The 21,163-nt window shown below is 48.6% G+C and overlaps 1 long non-coding RNA gene across 2 annotated transcripts in view; it reads left to right on the plus strand.

The window, feature by feature from the left end:
* Positions 1–5,790: 5,790 nt before the first annotated feature.
* The window catches only part of LOC113599755 (uncharacterized), a 51,800-nt gene continuing 36,427 nt past the window's right edge, over positions 5,791–21,163 (plus strand). The window contains exon 1 of one of the 2 annotated variants that reach the window (XR_008297734.1): positions 5,791–5,884. This is a non-coding gene — a long non-coding RNA (uncharacterized LOC113599755). The remainder of the gene's footprint in view (positions 5,885–21,163) is intronic. The other variant, XR_008297735.1, reaches the window with a different exon arrangement.

A 21,163-nucleotide genomic window follows, 5' to 3' on the forward strand; every position in this document is an offset into this window, starting at 1 on the left:
TGGGGCAGCCAATGCAACTTCCACGGTATTTTTCGGCCGGCTGGGAGCCCATGCTTGTGTAATGCTGTCAGGACAGCATGCAGAGAATGTCACTCACTGCAGGACCCCACTGACACCAGGGCAGTCACGATATAGCCAAACCCCATGCCAAGGGACACCAAAGACGAAAGCCTCCGTGGGCCGCATCATTCGCCTGCAACATCCCTCAAAGTGTAGTGGCTTGTATTCCTGGTCACTCTTCGTAGTGGGCATAGAGAGATGACAGACACAGATTCTTGTCCTCCAGCCATAAAACCAGCTGCCTAGAATTTGGCGAAGTGACCAGTTTTGCTGAAATAAAAACCTCGGTTTTACGCGGAAGTGATTCACTGCTCTGCACCCAACATCAACACGCTTCCTGCTTCCCCTGTGTCTTTGAATCCAGATGTTGGCTTAATACATCCACAGAGCACCTCCCATATGCTGGGCACCGGGCTCGGTGCTGAGAGGGATCCAGAGATAATCCATGAGGGCCGAGGGCCCGGGAGCTGACGGTCCACGATGGAGATTCCACCTGTGTCCAGTGATGGAGCAGACCGTCACCAGCCCTCTCAGTGGGGCCCCCCAGACCAGAGCCACTGGGAAAGAGCACAGACGTGCCGAAGAACCGTCAGACTCAGAGCTGGCAAAGTGTCTTGAGGGCTTTGCTCTCCAGTGGGTTGGGCCAACCTTCTCGAGGGGTCCTTGCCTCAAGACTCCTTAAGGTTCTGAGTGGCCTCGGTGGCTGGTGTTTGACAGGCATATGGGGAGAGGCCCATGCCTGCTCTCCCAGAATTCTGTGTTCCTCTGTATCCTTGGCAGGGTCAGAAGACAAAAACCATTTCTCACAGTCTCGGCAAATGTCAGCCCCGGAAAAGGCCCCGAAGAGCGTTTAATCCAGTCTCCCTCATTTGTGGCAACTGAGGCCCAAAGAAAGAAAGCAGGGATGCAGCCTATCTTGGAGAACTCAGGGTTTACATTATTGCTTTTAAGGTATCCGAAGAAGAACGCAGAGCCGGACGAGGGCCCTGCCGCCTGCGGCACATTCACAGAGATACTCTGTCAAGGGAAGGAAGGGAAAAGACAACAGCGAACAAGCCATCTATTCTTGTCTGCGCCATTTTCCCATGTCAGGAGCAGACTGTGCTGAAAAATTTAGGTTTTCTGCTTTCATGCTTCCTTTCACTGCACTCTGGACAAAATGCCTTTCTTTCCCCCCTTTTCTTTGGCGGGATCCTGACCAAGGCTGTAGAAAAAGAATCTTTTTAAGAACATATATATCTATCTATCGATATACATTCAGCCCCTGACAGTGACACGGAACTGTAGTGCCTCTTAATTACCCAGGAAGTGACAAGGTCAAGAGGTGTCTGAAAGCCGCCTTGTGCTTCTGGGCATTGGTTTCTCACCATTGTCGCCGCTTCACAAGCTGGAGTGGGGGCCATGGCGCCTGGTTTTTGTCCACTGTTTGGAGTTCTTCCTTTCTTCCTTCCTCACTTTTTTTTTTTTTTTTTTAAATTTGAAAAGAAACTTCTGGCATTTGGGGTATTGATTGAAAATTCGTAAAGGCAGGACGCGTTTCGGGTTGGCTGACCAGTGATAATTGCTGCTTGCGCGCTTGAGGAGGGGGTCAGCTTCCCGCAGCAACACCCTCTCCTGATGCCCCCATTCTCTGGCTCCTCTCCCACTTTCTTCCTATTATCTCTGGGCTTTCCGGGAGAAAATGACAATTAAAGAGAAATGTTCATGCCCACGTGTAGTCACTGGCTATATTTATGAGGCACAGAGCAGTTTGTGCCCTTTGCGCTTCGTGCAGAGTTTTGAGGCAGATAGTAGTGTGTTTTAAAGGAGGGGAGCTGAGGCTTTGAGTCACGGTCACCAAGAAATCATATCATAAATACCAAAGTAGAACCGTTGGTGTTTCTGAAAACTTTGGATCAAAGTTTTAGAAATTCCTGGAAAGGGTTGTCAGCTTCTATTTGGGGATTAGAGAAGCCAGAGCCTTCTCTAGATAACTCAGAAAAATGAGTGGTGCACAGAGGCTTACCTGAATACTTTGTTCTTCAGTAAAACCTATGGAAAGGGATTATATTCCCAGAGCAGAGAAATGGTCACTTACTGGACTGATAACAGAGGAGGTCTTCAAAATGCTGCCATGTCCTAATGGATGAGACTTTTGACTAAAAAAAGTCAGAGCCTACAGCATGCAGGTCTCCAAACCTTCATTTTCCTTGTCATTGGAGCAACCTGCGCAAACATAAATCTGGAATCCTCCGCAGCTCTTAGGAAGCAGTCAGGGGCATAGCATTTTTCTTTTCATCGTACAAACGGAACCTTGGAAAGCTAAGGCCCCAAATCCAATGGTGTTAAGCACAGAAAGAGTCCATAGTGAGAAATCTTACAACTCTTTAGAGAAGTCTTGGATTTTCTTTCCAAATCTTCATGCTTTTTATCAAGGTTTGAAACATACCTAGAATAGATAAGCCAGCCCACTGGCTTTAGCTTGTAAGGTATAAAGAATGGAGTGAGAGGCTGGGAGTCAAGGCAGAGTTTTGGTCTTACTTTACATCTGATCTTGTGCAAGCCATGTTCCCTTGAGGAAACCTTAGTTTCCTCATCTGAAAAATGAGCAGTTGCACTGGTTGCCGTGGGGCACAAAGATTCAGCTGCAGCCCAAAAAGCAGGAACAAGACATGTATTGACAGCCACTTTAGAATGCCAGTAAAAACTCGTCAGGCTTCAGGTTAGGGACACATTAAAATATATCTGGGCCTTTGTCATCTGCAAATATTGACTGCATAAGACTTGGGGTTCAGTCTGAATTGAATATTCCCAATGTGTTTTCCTGAGATCAGAACTAGATTGTGGGTAGGTAGACAAGACACAGAAGCTGTTGAATGACCACTGAATCAGAAAATATACTAATGCGATGCAGACGTCCAGATATGACCATGTCCCAAAGCTCTGGGAAATGCTGCCGGCCTGCTGTTTGTCTCTCCACTCAAAAATTCATACATATTCCATGCATCCATGCATCCATACATCCATCTACCCACCAACTCACCCGTCTGCCATGTCTGTCCATCTCACTCATCCACATGCTACATGGGACACAGGGACGAGTGTTATTAACAAGGAGATTTGGAAACGCGTTGTGGGGCTCGGATGAAGGGAGACATCCCTTCGAGCAGAGGACATCAGTGAAGGCTTCACGGAGAGCTGGCATTTGAGCTGAGTTTGGAAGGATGGGCAAAGTGGAAGAAAGATGTGTGAGCAAAGGCATGGGGATAGGAAAGTACGGTACTTGTCTTGGGGCACAATGACTAGGCCAGAAGGAAAGTCAAATGAGCAAGAAGATTGAAGAAACATTAACTCTGGGCATCAAGGCAATTAAAGAGGACTTTGGAATGAGCCCGTTTTACAGTAGAGAGAGCGGGACAGAAGGAAGTTAAGGAAGGTGGGAGGGGTGGGGAGATACTAGGCACTGACCAGCGAGTTTTGTTATGGGAAAGGGTGTGTGAATAAAATATAGAAAGGCAAAAGGAAACCATGTGTATTGTGTGAAGTTTTACAAGTGCCTCACATTCATTTTCTAAGAGTTCTACAAGGAACTCTTTATAAAACTTTGAAAAGTCAAGGAGACTTTACGCTCATAAGAGACTCATTAAGGAGTGTGTGAGGAGGGTGTGAAAGGAGTTTCACTGTTTTTGTGTGAGACAAGAGCCTTTCCACCTTCCTGCACCTGGCCCTCTTATGCTATTTTTCTGAAACTGCAGACATGGAAGGTCGAGTGGGTGGAGTCCACTGCTGTGCCCTGAGCCAGAAGGTTCTGCAGCCCAGAAGCACCGTGTGCATGGAGGGCTGGAAGAGGAGCAGAGACCTGGGCTGGGCTCCCGCCTCTGCTCCTCGTTAGGTGCATGACTCGGGAGAGTTGCACAATCTCTTTGAAGCAGTATCATTAAAATGTTTGTGGTTAAGGATTAATTACAGTGAAATACGAAAAAAGAAAGAAACCCCAAACTTTAAGTCCCCAAACGTGCTGGCTCTTTCACAAAGCATCTCATTTTATCGCTGCTGTACCCACTGGGGTAGGCGTTAACTCCCCTATCTTTCAAATAAGAAAACGGAGACCAGAGAGTTTGAGTAATGTTCCCATGATCACACAGCAAGTTAAGCAGTGGCAGAGCCGTGTTCCAAACTCAACACACAAATTACTTAGCCATTTCTGTGCTTCGGTTATTGTAGAACTCTTGGACACAGGGATTCCTGACAGCCCTGGGCTATTAAATAATTAGCATATATCTCTATAACCGAGTTTGAGTAGAAGAGGGATGGAAGTTTCTGGAAAGGAGCTAGGGAAGGTCAGAGGAAAATAAAGAGGAGGTTTTTTGTTTTTGTTTTTTTAATAAAAGACAATTGGGAAGCAAAATAACATTCAAGTTCCTTAAATGGAGTCTTCAAAAATGTGGGAGGGAGCGCTGGGGCAGAGGAAAGATGATGGGGCCAGGCCGAGGGGATGACGAGGCCAGCCGACCTCAGTGCCCTGTGGCTGCCCAGTACATAGTCTGCCCTGTGGCCAGGGGACCTAGTGACCAAAGTGGGAGGCAAAGCAAATAATGCTTTGTTGGTTTTGCTAAAAGAAAATAGGAGAAATACAGTTTCCTCCCTGACGCCCATGTGCTGAGCCAGCTGCCTCAGACCCCCCTTGCTGGACTGTGGTCCTCAGCTCCTAAGATACCTTGAGCGTTCAAGTGAAGAAACCCAGACTTTTTAGCTGTGGTGCCTTTTTCTCTTCGTATAATCTACAAACAGTGACATGCTCAGATCTCAAGTGTTCTGTTTTGACCAATGCACATCAAGGCCCAGAACATTTCTGTCCCCACTGAAAGTTGGCTCAGGGTCCTTCCCAGTTAATCCCCGCCTCCTCCAGCAACAGTGGTCTGATTTCTATGGGCATTGTTCGGTTTTGACTATTCTGGAATTTCACATAAATGCAATCGTACAGAATGTTCTTCTCATATTTGTCTTCTTTCGCACAGCATTGTATTTTCGAGATTCATCCATATGGTCGCATGTCTCAGAAGATCATTCGTTTTTATCCATTAGCAGTATTCCATTATACGAAGGTAGTGTAGCTTATCTATCTGTTCTCTTGTGACGAACATCTGGGTCATTTCCAATTTTGGCCTACAATGAAAAAAGCTGGGGCGCCTGGGTGACTCAGTCAGTTGGGCGTCCTGACTTCGGCTCAGGTCACGATCTCACGGTTCGTGGGTTGGAGCCCCGCATCAGGCTCTGTGCTGACAGCTTGGAGCCTGGAGCCTGCTTCCGATTCTGTGTCTCCCTCCCTCTCTCTCTCTCTGCCCCTCCCCTGCTCACGCTCTGTCTCCCGAAATAAACATTAATGAAAAAAGCTGTTGCAACCATTCATGTATGAGACTTTTTGAAGACTTGTGTTTTCATTTCTCTTAGGTGAATCCTGGTGAGCAGAGCCACTAGGTCCCAGGAAGGATGGGCTGGTGTGTTGCAGTGGATTGGGACCCACTAGCAAGGGCTCATTTCTTCCCAACGTTGTTTCAGTCGTATCATATTGACAACCTGCAATCGGTCCCGGAGGCAGTATTCATAGCAGCGAGATCGGCAAATGCCATAAATCGGGCTTGTTTTTCTTCTGGGGAGCCAGTCGTTAAACATTTACCAGTTTACCACTGGGTAGATGTATGTTTAACTTTTTAAGAAACTATCAGTTTTTTCAAAGTGGCTGTACCAGTTAGTATTTCTGCCAGTGATGTATGAGGGTTCCAATTAATTGTTCCACATCCTCTCCGAGATCTGATGGTGTCAGGTTTTACATTAAGCCCTTCTGGTAGGTGTGTGGTGAGACCTCATTGTAGTTTTTGTGTTTTTGGATTTTCTTTTAGGTTTTTATTTATTTATGTTGAGACAGAGAAAGAGAGAATGAGCAGGGGAGAGGCAAAGAGAGAGGAGGACAGAGGATTTGAAGGGGGCTCTGTGCTGACAGCAGAGAGCTGAATGTGGGGCTTGAACGCATGAACCATGAGATTACGACCTGAGCTGAAGTTGGGCCTTTAACCGACTGAGCCACCCAGGGGCACCCCCTTCATTGTAGTTTTAATTTGCATTTCCCAGGTGGCTGATGATGTTGAGGGCTTTCACATGTGTTTATTGTGGTCATTTGTGGGTCTTCCGTAACGTGTCTGTGTAGCCTTTGGTCATTTAAAAAAAGTTGTATTGTTTGTCTTTTTATTATTGAGTGGCAGGAGTTCCTTACGTATTCTGCATTTTAATTCCTCTGTCAGATTTATGTTTGGAGAATATTTTCTCCTCGTCTGTGGTTTGCCTGTTTATTTTCTTCAGGGTATAATTTTTTATGAGCAGACACTTAAAACTTTGATATTATACAGTTTATCAATGTTTTATTTATGGCTCATATTTTCTGTGACCTCTCTGAGCTCTCCTGTCGTGTTTCCTCTGCCTGGAGTGGCCTTCCCTGTTGCCTCTGTCCGGAGAACCACTCATTCTTCATCCAACATAAAGGTCACCTCTTTAGGGAGCCTTTTCTAGACTTCCACTAGCATCATTCTCGACACTGTACTTAGTTCATACGTCTCTGATCGTGCTATGATGTAACTGTCTCTTTATGGGTCTTTCCAACCTAACCTGATCGGGAGGCCTCAGTGGGGACCGTGGGTCTTCTGGATTGTGTTCTCGTTTGTACCTTCTCTTTCTCCTTCTCTTCTGCTCCTCAACCCCTCTCTCATTTTCCTCAGCACCCTGCTGGGGATCTGGCCCATAGTAGGCTCCCAGTGAATGCTAATTGATTGAGTGAATTAACTTGAAAGAACTCAGGACCTTGTGAATCTTCATGGTTGACCTCTTTGTCCTTTGGTTACCTTGTAATGGTCAAGAATATACTGGGGGTAGTTTATTTCACAGAACAAAAGTGAGTTGGAAAAATTCTACCAGGTTCTATCAAAGTTAGAGCTACTGAGAATCCTCAATAAGGATTCACGAGGATCAAGTGTGATTCTGCTGGGAAAAGGTTAAGGTTGGGCAGCTCTGTGTTCTCGTGTGTGTATGTGTGTGTGTGTGTGTGTGTGTGTGTGTGTAGGTGGGGGAGCAGGTGTGTGCATGGACTCTAATCTGAACTGCATCTAATCTCTGAGGCGCAGTTAACAAAGCACTGGGCTGGTGGTTGGACAAACCTGGGATCAAGCACATTTATAGCTACGTGACCATAGGCAAGTGACTTCAGCTCTTTAACTCCCTATTTCTTTAGGTATAAACCAGGGGGCAATAACCAGCCCTCCCACAGGGTTGCTGTTGGAATGAAAGGAAAGGTACCTAAGGCAGCTCTGGAAATAGTGAAGTTCCCAGAACAGTTCCTGTCCCCTAGGGTTTGGGCAGCTTCTGTGGAGAATGCTTGGCGGCTTCCTTGCTCTGTGGGTTTCTGGGTGCGTGAAAGCTCCCTGTGATCTCCGGCTTCAGCACTGTATCTGACTTAAGCAGCGAGACACAGTTCTAGAGCTGACAGAATTGGAGGGGCTGTGGGGGTCCACACAGAAGCCCAAGGGAAGCAGAATACAGGCGTGCCCACCATCCCACAGAAACCAAGGTCCACCCCAGGTTCTGAGGACCCGTTTTTGAGGCACTTTTTACTTGTCTTTTTTTGCATCTCTGCCAGGGTCACCAGAGTGGGCTGATCAAGGCTTCCTTAGCCCATCAGTAAATAGGGGATTGTGGGAGGGGGTTCTTCTGGGCAGAGACTGGCAGCCCCCACCTTACAGACTCAGGGGTGCAGGACCGACTGGAGGGAGAGGGCCCCCCACCCCCACATGCCTCTGGCAGTCCCCCTCCGCATCTAGAGGCAAGAGCAGCGCTGCCCTCGGCGAGCTCCTCCTCCCCAGTCCCATTTTCCCCCCGTGCTGAACCCGGGGTGCCCATCACCCCCTCCCCTTTTCCTCTCGGTCTTCTGGAGCCTTGACGAGAGAGTGGGGGTCAGCCCGTGTGCGTGCCCGGAGATGCCCCCTTAGCGTTCCTTCCTTGCGTCGCTGTTCCGGGTCTTGAGCGCCGGGGCCAACCACGCCGGCTTGCACGGCGTCCGCGCCGGATGCCCGGACGCCCGCCGCCCCGGGGAAGGAGCCGCGGCGGGTGGGAGTCAGAACCTGCGGGCGGCGACTCGTCGCTGCCTTGACTCGCGGCCAGGCCTGGCGCGGCGGCGGCTGTGGAATGCGCGAGCGCCATGTGTCACCGCCCCGGACTGTGGGAAAACGCTGCTCCGCTCACCTCCCAGCAGCTGCCCCGCGCCCGCCCGGGCCGAGCGGGAAACAGGAGCCGCCCGCCGCCCAGGCCCCGCCGGCGTTTCCCAGCCGCCCGCCCCCGGGCCCCGGGAGCGCCCCGGGAGGGCCTTCCCACCCCCCGCTCCCGGAGTGGCAAACGCTCCAGTCTCTTTCGGCCCCACCAGGCTAGCCTTGTAGCTAGCCAGCAGACTTCTAGATGCAGACCTCACTCCCAGGAGGGCCTGGGGAGCAGACGGGGCGGCTGTGGCTTGAGGGGAAGGGGGGAGGCCCTCCCCGCTGCGGGTGTCTGACAGCGGTCGCACCTTTCTGGTCCCGGACCAGGCGCCCCAGGGGTGGGGTCCGGTGGTCTGCGAGCTCTGAGCGGGAGACCCCACTGTGCCTACCTTCCCCAAACCAGAAACAGCTTCCTCCTGGGCCAGGCAGGTGATCTGCACCACCTTGCACAGCATGCCTTCACTTTCTGATGATCCACAGCTCCAGCCCAGCGCCTGGTTTAAGCAGGAGTCAGGTGCGGCCCAGAAATCCCCCTGACCGAGGCCTTCTAAGTCGAGCCTCGCTGGGGGACCTTTCCAAGGTCACCCTGCTGGGTAGCTCCGGAGTGACTTCTGACATATATTTATTTTTGAGAGACAAAGAGAGACAGAGCACGAGCAGAGGAGGGGCAGAGAGGGAGAGAGACAGAATCCAAAGCAGGCTCCAGGCTCTGAGCTGTCAGCACAGAGCCAGAAGTGGGGCCTGAACCCACCAACTGTGAGATCATGACCTGAGCCAAGTCAGATGCTCAACCGACTGAGCCACTCAGGCGCCCTACCCCTCTCCGCCCCAAGTGACTTCTAAAAGCCAAGTCTATTGCCCCTTTTGCCCCCCAACACCCCCCCTCCCACCCCCCAGGCATCATGCCCTTTCTCATTAGCCTGCTGCCCCTAATTGAGTTCCCTGCCCTAACTAGAGAAGTTGGGAGGGAGGCACATGGGGAGGGTGGTAAACCAGGAACCCCAGCAGCTTTGCCTCAACTCAGCCTCCTGCTGCCAGAGGTCCTACAGCTGTTACCTTGGTCCATATTCCCTGGGGTGCCCCACTCTACAGCCCTGTGACCCTGGTTAGTGAGACCTTCATGCATCTCAGCACTGGACAGGCATCTTTCCATGTCTGCAACTCCCTTTCACTTGTCCTTCAATGTCTTGTCCTGTGGTTAGGGTGCAACCCCTCTCCCTTGCCCTGGAACTTCTGAAACACTTGATTTCTGTTCCTTCTAAGGTATTCATAGCATGTACAGCTCATGATCTACATGTCTTCTGCGGTCTACAATTTCTTTTCTTTTCTTTCCTTTTCTTTCCTTCTCTTCTCTTCTCTTCTCTTCTCTTCTCTTCTCTTCCCTTCCCTTCCCTTCCCTTCCCTTCCCTTCTCTTCTCTTCTCTTTTTTTAAGCAGGCTCCATGCCCAACATGGGGCTTGAACTCATGACCCTGAGATCAAGAGTCATATGCTTTACCAAATTGAGCCAGCCAGGCACTACCCCCCACCCTTTTTTTTTAGTTTCTTTAAAAAAAAATTTTTTTTTAATGTTTATTACTTGAGAGAGAGAGACAGAGAGAGACAAAGAGCAAGCAGGGGAGGGGCAGAGAGAGAGGGAGACACAGAATTGGAAGCAGGCTCCAGGCTCTGATCTGCCAGCACAGAGCCTGACGCAGGGCTCGAACCCACAGACTACCAGATCATGACCTGAGCTGAAGTTGGTTGCTTAACCGACTGAGCCATCCAGGCGCCCCCTTTTTTTCAATTTCTTAAGGATAGAGACTATGGGGGTTCTGCTTATGGTATCTGTTCTTTGTTGGCTGAATAAACTAGCAAATGAATGCTTTTCAAGTGCAGTCTATCACGGGCTCATAATCTCATTGACCAGGTGTGTGACCTTGGGCAAGTTATTTACCCCCCCTTTTTTTCCTTACCCTCTTTAAAGCTCAATTTTCTCCCCCATAGAATGGATGTAAGTTCAACTGGTAGTGGGTCTGAAGTGACTTGTGTAGTGTGAGTGATTGGCACACAGCAGGTGCTTTATATTTTTGGAATATACACACACATATATATAAGATATATAAATTATATACATACAAATAGAAAATATTTAGTGCATGGATACTTTTCAGTCTGCATGTAAAAATATGCACATAAATGACAAATATTTTCAGTGACTGCTCAATATGATACATCTGTCTCTTCATTAGCTAGCCTGGTGCTTGGAGAAAATTCCTTGTCGTATTAGCGTGAATCATCTTTTGCATGCTTGCCCCTTCCAGTGCCCTACCATGGGCCATGGGGACAAAGCCAAACGTGGACACAGAGAAGTCAATGTCTGGGTGAGGTGACTGCCACGCAGGCATCCCACAGCTGCACCTAAAAGACTTCTGTCCCCACAGGACCACTGCCCCTTCCCCATCGGTGCATGACTTTTTACCAGCTAGGCACGTCTTGAGCATCTCCTGTGTGCCATGCTTTTTGTGGGGCCTTTGGATGGTACAGACCCTCACGTTCCTCCCTGCAAAGAGCTTTTTTCCTCATTGGAGGAGCAAAGTGGGCACACATAGGGGAAATTACTGAGTCAGCAAGATAGAGTGTTGCTAATTTAGTGCTATCATGTGAGGGGCAGGTGACAAGTGATAAAGGCTCTGAAGAAGGAGAGGGCAGTGATGGTGAGTATTATTAGTCAGCTGCGGCTGCCATAACAAAATACCATAGATGGGTGGCTTAAAGGACAGACACTGATTTTCTCACAGTTCTTTCTGGACGCTGGGAAGTCCAAGATCAAGGTCATTGTTCATTTGTCTCTTGGTGAGAGCCCTCTTCCTGGCTTACAGCCAGCTACCTTCTCCCTGTGTCCTCATATGGCCCTGGCGGGGGAGAGAGCAAAAGAGAGGGAGAGAGAGACAGCTCTCAAGTGTCTTTTCTTATAAGGACGCTAATGCTATGGGATTAGAGCCCTACCCTTACAACCTCATTTAACCTTAACTACTTCCTGAAAAGGCGTATCTCCAAGCACAGTTCACATTAAGGGAGTTCGGATGTCAGCATAGGAGGTTTTTTTTGGGTGGGGGGAGACACAATTCAGTCTATAGCATTGGGGTAAGGGTGACTCAGTCTAGAAAGAGACCTCTTTAGAGGCGCCTGGGTGGCTCAGTTGGTTGAGAGACCGACTTTGGCTCAGGCCATGATCTCATGGTTTGTGAGTTCGAGCCCCGTGTCGGGCTCTGTGCTGACAGCTCAGAGCCTGGAGCCTGGTTCTGATTCTGTGTCTCCCTCTCTCTCTGCCCCTCCCTCACTCATGCTCTGTCTCTCTCTGTCTCAGAAATAAATAAACATTAAAAAAAATTTTTTTAGAAAGAGACCTCTTTGGGTAGGTGGACAAAAGGCATGCCTGGTGAAAGGAAGAGCCCGGGCACAGGTGCAGAGGCAGCGGGGATTGAGCAGTGAGGAGCCTAATGTAGCTTGGGTGGGAAGAAAGTTTGAGAAGCTTGGGGTATGGCTGGATTATGGAGGGTTTTGAAGGCTGAGTTCGTGCTTGGTGTGCCTGGAAATAGGAGCTGAGGAAGGTGTGGGAATGGAGGAGTAAACACTTTAAAAGCTTCTCGTGGGCATGAGATACAGGAAACCTCATCCTAGTTTTCACTAGGGCACTGAGGGCACAGAGGCTGAGAAAGGCCACGTGACCAGACTAAGGTCAACAGCAGGTCAGTGCTCAGATACGGTTGGCTGGCTCCAGGGGACACTTTCCATTGTCTATCTTGGCACTGGAGCACCAGGTAGGGAGAAGGGCCCCGGGGGGGTCCACATGCTGGGTGGCGACTGGTGACCAGAGGGAGAGAGCAGAGGTGGAGGCGGCTGGAGCCTGCAGCAGTGAGGTCAATTCTGCCCAGCTGGCAGGGGCAGGTGCAGCCTCCACGAACCCCTCTCAGCAGTGAAGAGTGGAGTCGAACCGATCTTGAGGAGTGAGGCGGGTCTGGAATGATGGGCGGCAAGAAACAAGGGCGTTTCTATGTGTTGGGATATTTCGGTTGCTGTCATCATAGTGGTTTGGGATGGCACCCTGCACCGTGCATTTCAGGGAATGCTTTAAATACTAGCACACACTTGGGGCGCCTGGGTGGCTCAGTCGGTGGAGCGTCCAACTTCGGCTCAGGTCATGATCTCAGAGTCGGTGGGTTCGAGCCCCGTGTTGGGCTCTGTGCTGACAGCTCAGAGCCCGGAGCCTGTTTCAGATTCTGTGTCTCCCTCTCTCTCTGCCTCTCCCCCTCTCATGCTCGGTCTCTTGAAAATAAATAAATGTTTAAAAAAATTTTTTTTTAAGTACTAGCACACTAAATCAGACCAACGTACCAACACATGACTGTACAGATAGAAACACCTGGAAGATACTACGTGTGCATGAGCAAGGTTTTTCTGATATGTCAAAATCCACGGCTCTGACTTCTAGGGAGATTAGCCATGTTCTAGATGAAGCAACTGAGGCTCAGAAAGAATAAAAGCAGCCTAAAGCCACACAGATAGTAAGTGGCAGAGCTGGTTGACCCCAAATCCCTCTGGCTCCATTATCAGTCCTCTCTCCACCCCCATGACGCCAACACTGGGTCTGTTTGATGCTCGGATTATCAGGTATCCACGTGGTAACTATATTTTCCAAACCCCAAACAAGGACACATGGTCTGACAAGTGTGAAGGCGCTCACAGGGACAAGAGACTAGAATGTTTTAAATTAAGACCATCCCAGCAAATCCAGGACATCTGGTCATCATAGATATCTTGGGGCTGCCCACACCCTTGGCACGGGGCTGGCTTCTGCCATTTAATACCCTTTCCTATCCTGAACGCCCGAGATCTATTTTTTCGGCTGGAGCATATGCCACAGACAAGTGAGAGATACTTAAAAAGATCAAACAGCTGGAGAGAGATTGCAAGGGACATTCTTTTTAGGGCTGGCTAAAAGGGGAGAGAGCAGGAGAGGGCAGGGCAGTGGCAGAGGGTCAGGGGACTAACTCCCAGGAGGCGTGAGGCGCTGGGAGCTGAGGGCAGATTAACCCTGGAGGATTTTCACCGCTGTCAGGAATGCTGCCCCACCTCCCCCTCTCCCAGCTCTTTCCTCATTTCTTCCCCTTGCTCTGCTTGAACTTTGGCCGCTCCCTTCCTGCCTCCCACTCACATCTGCAGCTATGCCTGCGGCACGTAAGGGAGAGGGCGGATGGCTTCTGTGCAGTGGAGACCATGTCCTAGGTACTGATACGCTTGTAGAGTCCGCTTCTGTGCAACCGGCCCAACAGTGGCGGGTTATTGTAGAGTTTCTACCCTTCTGTGTGGGGTTGTACTTGAGGCTGTTCTGTGAAGAATGGGGACACATGTGTTTTGTATTCAGGGGGAGCTGGGGTCAATGTCATGTTGATATTGTTAGGATAAAATGCCAGTCTTTGGAGCATTCATCTGGGGAGGCTAACAGCAGTGATTTGAGGTTTGTGTGTGTGAGGTTGTGTGTTTGTCTTATTTAAGAAATGAAACGTGAGGTGGCAGGTGGTGTTTGTGTGTGTGAGGTTGTGTGTTTGTCTTATTTAAGAAATGAAACGTGAGGTGGCAGGTGGTGTTTGTGTGTGTGTGTGTGTGTGTAGAGAGAGAGAGAGAGAGGGAGAGAGAGATTAGGCATTTGCTAGAAAACACATGGTCATACAATGGTCATAGAGTATTAGGGACGGGCCTCAGTGAATTTATAGCCCCTCCTGGTCACTTTATAGATGGGGATTCTAGAGTCTAGACAGAAAAAGTTACTTTTCCAGGGTCAATAGCTCGTCAGTGTTTGTACTGGGCATGGTCTCCAGGTCTTCTAGTCCAAGTTTAAGTCTTCCCCTTCCCCTCTCAGGCCACGTTCTGCCCCTGTCTTACACAAGCCCTAAGGTAGGATTGAGGACGGGGAGGGATGAAGGGGAGAGGAGATGTGATCTCTAGTGTCAGGGTGTCACAGACTAATTGGGAAGGTCATGGCCCAACTAGAGAACAGCTCCCAACTGTACTGGCTGGGATGTCTGATTCAGGGATACAGCCCAGGGGCCTGGAGAACTGAGTTACAGATGTCGCCATTGGGGCTGGGGTGGTTGGGGAAGAAAAGGGAATGGCTGTAGGAGCCACACGGACAGCTGGCATGATGTAGCATTGCTTTCGGTGACACTTTTTGCTCCAACTCTTGTCTGGAGGTGGTTAGTTGAATTCAATTGTACCAGCCCTTTGATTTCCCTGAAAAGTCTATTAAATTTCAAGCTGATGGCTCCTAAGACTTCTCTGTAGAGAGTTAAATGTCTGTGACAGAGACAGAGGAGCTACTGGTTAATATCTACTTCTAAGTCAGCCCAATATGGTGAAGGAAAGCCATTAACTAAACGGTTGGCAAAGCTAATTTGTCATTCCAGTGTTTTAAGGTCTTGTGCTTTTAAAATATTCTTTCAGGGGGGTTCCTGGGTGGCTCAGTCGGTTGAGTGTCTGACTTTGGCTCAGGTCATGATCTCACGGTTTGTGGGCTCGAGCCCCAGGTCAAGCTCTGTGCTGACAGCTCAGAGCCTGGAGCCTACTTCGGATTCTGTGTCCCCCTCTCTCTATGCCCCTCTTCCATTCATGCTCTGTCTCTCTCTCTCCCTCTTTCTATCAAAATAAATAAACTTAAAAAAATTAAAATATTCTTTCAGGGGCACATGGGTGGCTCAGTCACTTAAACGTCCAACTCTTGATTTCAGCTCAGGTCATGATCTCACAGTTTGTGGGCTCGAGCCCTGCATCAGACTATGCACTGACAGTGTGGAGCCTGCTTGGGATTCTTTCCCTCCCTTTCTCTGCCCCTCACCCGCTTGTGCTTGCCCTCTCTCTCTCTCTCTCTCTCAAAAAGTAAACAAACTTCAACAACAACAACAGCAACATGATTCTTCCAAAGCATTTCAAAGGTACCTCTGTCTAGTTTCTCTTGGGGAGCACAAATTAGCAAGCAATACTTACCTGCCCACAGTAAGCTATCACTGAAGCTATTCATCTAGTTTTCCTTTTTATCTGGAAACCTGGTTGAGAGCCTCTGGAGGGCGGGGACCCTGACTCATTCATCTCTGCACCTCCATGGTGGCTCCCGTATGCTCCTTCCTGCCCAGTATTGGCTCTGAGGGAACTTGTGTTGGACTGAACTGATGATCAAAGCTGGTGGCATGTTCGAAGTTACTCCCCGAAGCCTTGAGCTGTGAACAGCTGGATCTATCAGCTGTGAACCCATGGTCATACTAAAACTCACACGAATTTCCACTGTAAGCAATGTCACCTGATGGCGAGTGTCTTGAGGAAGGGAATGGAGTCTTACTTATCTTGGGATCTTTATACCTACCCCAGTGCCTGGTACAAAGTAAGAGCTCAACAAATGTTTATTGGATTAGATAGAAATGAAACACATTTTCTTTATGAGACTCCTTGTGTCCCCAAACTCAGGCTACATATTACAAGTAAAAGAGATTGAAAAAGCATTTCCTCATTTGGAAGGGGGAACTGTTAGCTTCTTTTTCAAGGTCAGCAATTCTGATCTGATCCCTATAGTCCACACAAGAAGTGACAACTTCTCTGATACTTCAAAGTCTCTTTCTCTTACCTAGAGTGAAATTTTTTTTTAATTTTGATTTTTTAAAGTACAGACACATCTTTCATCCACGCAGGACAATGTATCTGGGTTGACAAGATGTGTTCTCAGTTTCCTCATTTAGGTAAGCTTTAATCAGTTCGTTCCTGCCTTGTTCCAGTCCTGAAATAATTTTTTTCTGACCCAGAGTTTATGACAGAAATTCACATGAGAGAACAACTCTGCCTCTTTCTGGGATTTTCATCTTTAGATCGTTAGTATAAGCACCCCACCACCACCCCATTCTTTGGATGATAACTTTATTTAAGAACATGATCTTGGGCTGCCCAATCATTCATGTGACTACTAACTGATCCAGATGAACTTTACTGGAATGTAAATACTGTAGCTGGAAGGCAAGATCAAAACCATTCCCTGTACAGAAATGTTAATCTTTCTATTGCCAAGGGGAAACACAGCAGTTTAACATGTAAGGCGATTTCACGCATTTTTACATTAAGTAGAATCTTGTGTCCATTTTGTATGGTTGACTTTGTTTACAAGTAATAGGTAAAGGTCAAAGGTCCGCAGAATTGCCTGATGTTCCTGTTTGAATGTCAGGCCTACCATAGATGTTTGGAGAAATCACTGTTCTGACCACCATATCAGCTAATATTATGTCACCAGAGATTGAATGAAAGAACTACATTTCCAGTCGTGTGTGTGTGTGTGTGTGTGTGTGTGTGTGTGTGTGTGTGATGTGGTGTGGTGGTGGACTGGCGGGTCTCATAGGTTCATGCAAAATAGCAAGAGAGAAGGTTAAGCTTAACGAACACGCTGTAACAGATCATTTTTAATGAAACAACCTCCCTAGATTTCCTCTGTATATTACGAAATCAGAAAGAGTGAATCTTTTTTGACTTACAAGAATGTATATACTTTCCCCGGTACTAATGTCTTTGGGTCACATTTAGATGGAACACTTGGGGAAGCTGGCCTCTCTGCAATCGATGCCAAATCGAGAGACTAATAGTACATAAAATAGCCTAAGGCCTTTCGGGATTCAGACGGCTCCAGGCTGTCCCCTAATCCAGACTTCCCTCCTTCAGATCAGATTTACCTAGAACCTTCTGGTTATTATAACACCCTTCTATCTCTACCTTCAAAGAAAAAAAAACATAAAAAAGAATTCAAGTTACAGCAAGTTCATTTCTAAAGGCACAATGGGGATGGATGAAATTGAAGTACTTCATTAGGTTCGATCAATAGTCAATCCTGGCTACACGTTCACCTGGGGAACCTCAGAAAAACACTGAAGCTGGGGCCACTGTTCAGACCAATTAAATGAGAATCCCTGGGGGTGTGGCCTGAGCATCTGTATTGTTAAAGCCTCCTCCAGAAGATTCTAATGTGCAGCCAGTGCTGAGAACCCCAGAGTTACGGAATTGAAACCAGGGAATTAGGAAAGTAGTGATTAATATCATGCCAAGCCCAATAACAAGCTGAAGAGTCTGAGCTTTAAGTTTAGATTTTTTAAATGTCTATTTATTTTTGAAAGAGTGAGAGAGAGAGAGAGAGAGAGAGAAAGTGGGGGGAGGGGCAGAGAGAGAGAGAGGGAGACCCAGAATCCAAAACAGAGCTCCAGGCACCTGTCAGCACAGAGCCCAACTCGGGACTCGAACCCATGAACCTCGAGATCATGACCTGAGCTGAAGTCGGACGCGTAATAGACGGAGCCACCCAGGCGCCCCTGGAGCTTTTAATTTAGGACAAATCTCCGATGTCAGAGCTAGCTGGGACTGTAGGGATAACGTCTCATGTTAGAGACGGTGACTGAGGCTCAGGGGCTTATTTAAGGTTGGATGGCAAGATAAAAACCGGTTCTAGAAATCAGGGCTTTTCCCTGAGTGCCTCTCCCCCTAAAAGTTATATTGAAAATGAAGAGAAAAGATCAATGCCTCTGTATGTGCCTAACCATCCATTTACTTAGAACGATTTAAACACGAAGTGGTTTTCAGTGGTGGAAACCGCACAGCTTTGCAGCTCTCAGACCTGAGCGTCAGGCATCTAAAGGTTTCATCACTTATTTCCTGTTGCGTGTTCCCCCCTGAGCCTGTCTTCTCTGTAAAATAGAAGTTAAGACTAACTACTTCCCAACATTATCCCAAGCCCGATGATGAGTCGGGCATGTGCTTTGTGCCATAGTATGTGCTCAATTAAATGGTAATTACAATTGTTAGCTGCGTTAAAAAAAACACCTTGGTTCTTTGCATGAAATATCGTAATCTTGCAAAGGCTGGCTTTGGTTTCAATCTATTGAAAACATAGATCCCAACTGAAGCCTTCTTATGAAGGAATGAATGGATATCCAATCTGTGTTTTCTTGTTTACGACGGAAAATATGCAACCCAAGGGAAACACAGGTGGTTAAACGGTTCGGTGCCTCTATTTTTATCATAGGCAGTGGGCTCTAAGTATTCACATGCAAATATTTTAAGTAATACTAACTTCAGGAAGACTAACTTTTCAAGGTTATGAGGCTTCGGGTTTCCTAGGGCAAATTTAGGCGCTTCTCTTTCAGCTATTTATTGAAAAATAGCTTCAGATCCAATACAGACGGAATTCCAAAACCATTGGGGTGGGGGTTGGGAGGAAGCTCACAATTAGCGTTGAAAAGAAGCATTTCTTTTCACCTAGGGTCTTTTTGTTTCTCATTGCATCCCTCTTGTGTTGCAAAACTTAAATATCTTCCTTGGGAGAGGGAAGCCAGCTCCTCGGTTGCTTGCTTGGGAAATGGAGATGGGGGACAGAGACTGGGTAGGTCCCTGGAGAAGGTGGCGCCCCCGCCCCGCGCGTCCCCCAGCCCTGCCCCCACCCCGCCCGGGCGGGCGTGTGCGGACGTGTCTCGGGCGTGACCTCGGAGCAGCTGCGCCACCGCTCAGCCCCGCGGCGGGAGAAACCCGAGCTCCCAACAAAACAGTTCCATCTTTGGCAAGCCCTCTGGTATTTAAGGCGCTGCCGGTGGGGAAAGATGCCGCGTGCCTGAGACGCTCTGGGAACTCACGAGCTTTGCTGCCCTGGTTTTACGTTTCTGAAGCGTCTGAACATCTGCAAGGGAACCTCCCGTGGGTGGCGGGGGGCCGGGGGCCGGGGGGCGGGGCGAAAACAGAGAAGGCATCTTGGGAAGACTCGAGGGAGCCTGCTTCATCGTCGGCGTTGGGGGAGGGGGGGAGAGGGGCGAGGGGGCGGCGCCTGGAGGTTTCTTTGGCTCTTTCTTTTCTTTTTCCCTTTTCTGCTGGTATCTCTGGGGTCCCCGAGGGTCCCCAAGGACGAGATCTCCCTCCCCCAAAGCTGAGACAAGTTTTCGTAATGCTGAACTGCCTCCACCTGCATCAGGTCCTGGGGTGCAAAGCTCGAGTTGCCAGAAAAATGATGGATTCTCTTCCGGGAAGAAGTTTGAGGCCACATAAAGTAACTAACGTTGTTTGCTTACTCTGTGCTAAGCATTTTAATGCAGCGATTCATTTATTCCTCACAACAACCCTATGAATCTTGTGAAATAGGAATTCTTACCATCCCTGCTTTATAACAGACCGCAGAAGGTGCGCAGAGAGGTTCAGCAACTTGCTCAGGGTCACCCAGCTGGTAAATGGTAGGGCCGGAGTTTAAATAATTGCCCCAGGGCCTGTGCTAGTAACAACCACTGTTCCCACCAGTTGAGAGACGCTGCTTCTAGAATGTCAACGAGGTGGAGCTCTGGAAAGTGTGGAAGTCAGGGCAAGTCAGGACCTTCCTAAATGTTCTGATTTGGTCAGAAAGAGCTGGGGACAAACGGGCTGGTGTATCCAGCCTCACTAGGAACCATGTATGTGCTGGCTGTTTTGGACATGTGGTGGGTGGTTAACTCTGTCCTGTCACTCTCAGGGAGGGCTCCCTGGTAGTTGGGCTTACCAGAAAGGGATAGTGGCAGGAGGTGGGGATCGTAGTCGGTCTGCTACCGAGTGTGAGTCTGAAAGGAGAAGACAGAGGTTTGAGAGGACATGCCAGGGCCTCACCTGAGAGTCAGGGAGTGGGGTCAGTCCCACCTTCACTGCCCCAGGAAGTATGCCAGGCACTTGCAGGCCTCCTGCTCTGAAGTCTGGAAGGCCAGTTCATTGATAGCAAGGTTGGCCAGACTGTCAAAGAGTGAGAAGCTGTGCCCCATCCGGGACATCCCTCTCCTGGTATGGAGGCATGGGGAGTGGAATGAGCCATTAGAGGTTGCTCCTGGGGAGAGGGCAATGAAAACGCCAAGGTTCTTGGACAATTTGGGGACTCGTTTCTCTGGGAGTGTGGAAAAGAGGTAAATGCACCACCTCCCCTGTGCACATGCTTTGTCAGGTTTACTTTGCACTGATTTAAATGTCTCTCTAGGCTAACCCTTGCTTGCGGGTTCCACTACCTTTGTGCAAACAGCCCCTACGGTGCCACTTTATGCCCAGCACATTTGCCTTCAGTCAGGCAGGAAGCGCCTTTTCCCCATGACCCCTACCCCTGGAACCTATCGATACAACGAGGGGCCTGACACTGGGCAACTTACAGGAGGTGCCTCCCCACCCACCATCAAAGGACCTTGATAAGGGCACAGAGCAGTCCTGGGGCTATACCTGGGTCCCCTGGACTGTATCTGGGCCTTCCCAGGCCAACCCACAGAGTACAGTACTCTTTCAGATGGACAAGCCAGCGTGGTGGGACATGCATCGCTTTTGTGTGTTCCTTTGTGGCTCCGCCGCTGACTTGCTGTGTGACCTTGGTCAAGTCACTTAACTTTCCTGTGCTTTCGTCTTGTCATCAGCAAAATGGTGATATGCTAATAACCACTTCAGAAGGTTGTTATAAGAATTAAAGTGAGTTCATGCATGCGAAATGTCTGGCACATGGTTAAGTGCTTAATAAATATGGGCTTCTGCTTTGACTGCAACTCTGATTCTCATGCAGCTCTAGGCAGCTTGCTTGACCTCTCTGGATCTCATTGTCCTCATGTGTAAGACTGGTATAATACTATCTGTTTTATTGGATTGTTGTCAGAATTAAACAGTGTTAATTACTATTGTAAAGTTTGCAGTAGATGACTATTCTTTATGTGCTGCTTTAGCCTAGTTTATCGGCCAGGGGATGGCTTGATTTTCAACTATGAAGAAGTTTCTCATAAGAGCTTCAAACTAGTGACC

Source organism: Acinonyx jubatus, chromosome C2 (assembly GCF_027475565.1).
Source record: "Acinonyx jubatus isolate Ajub_Pintada_27869175 chromosome C2, VMU_Ajub_asm_v1.0, whole genome shotgun sequence".
NCBI classification, from domain to species: domain Eukaryota; kingdom Metazoa; phylum Chordata; class Mammalia; order Carnivora; family Felidae; genus Acinonyx; species Acinonyx jubatus.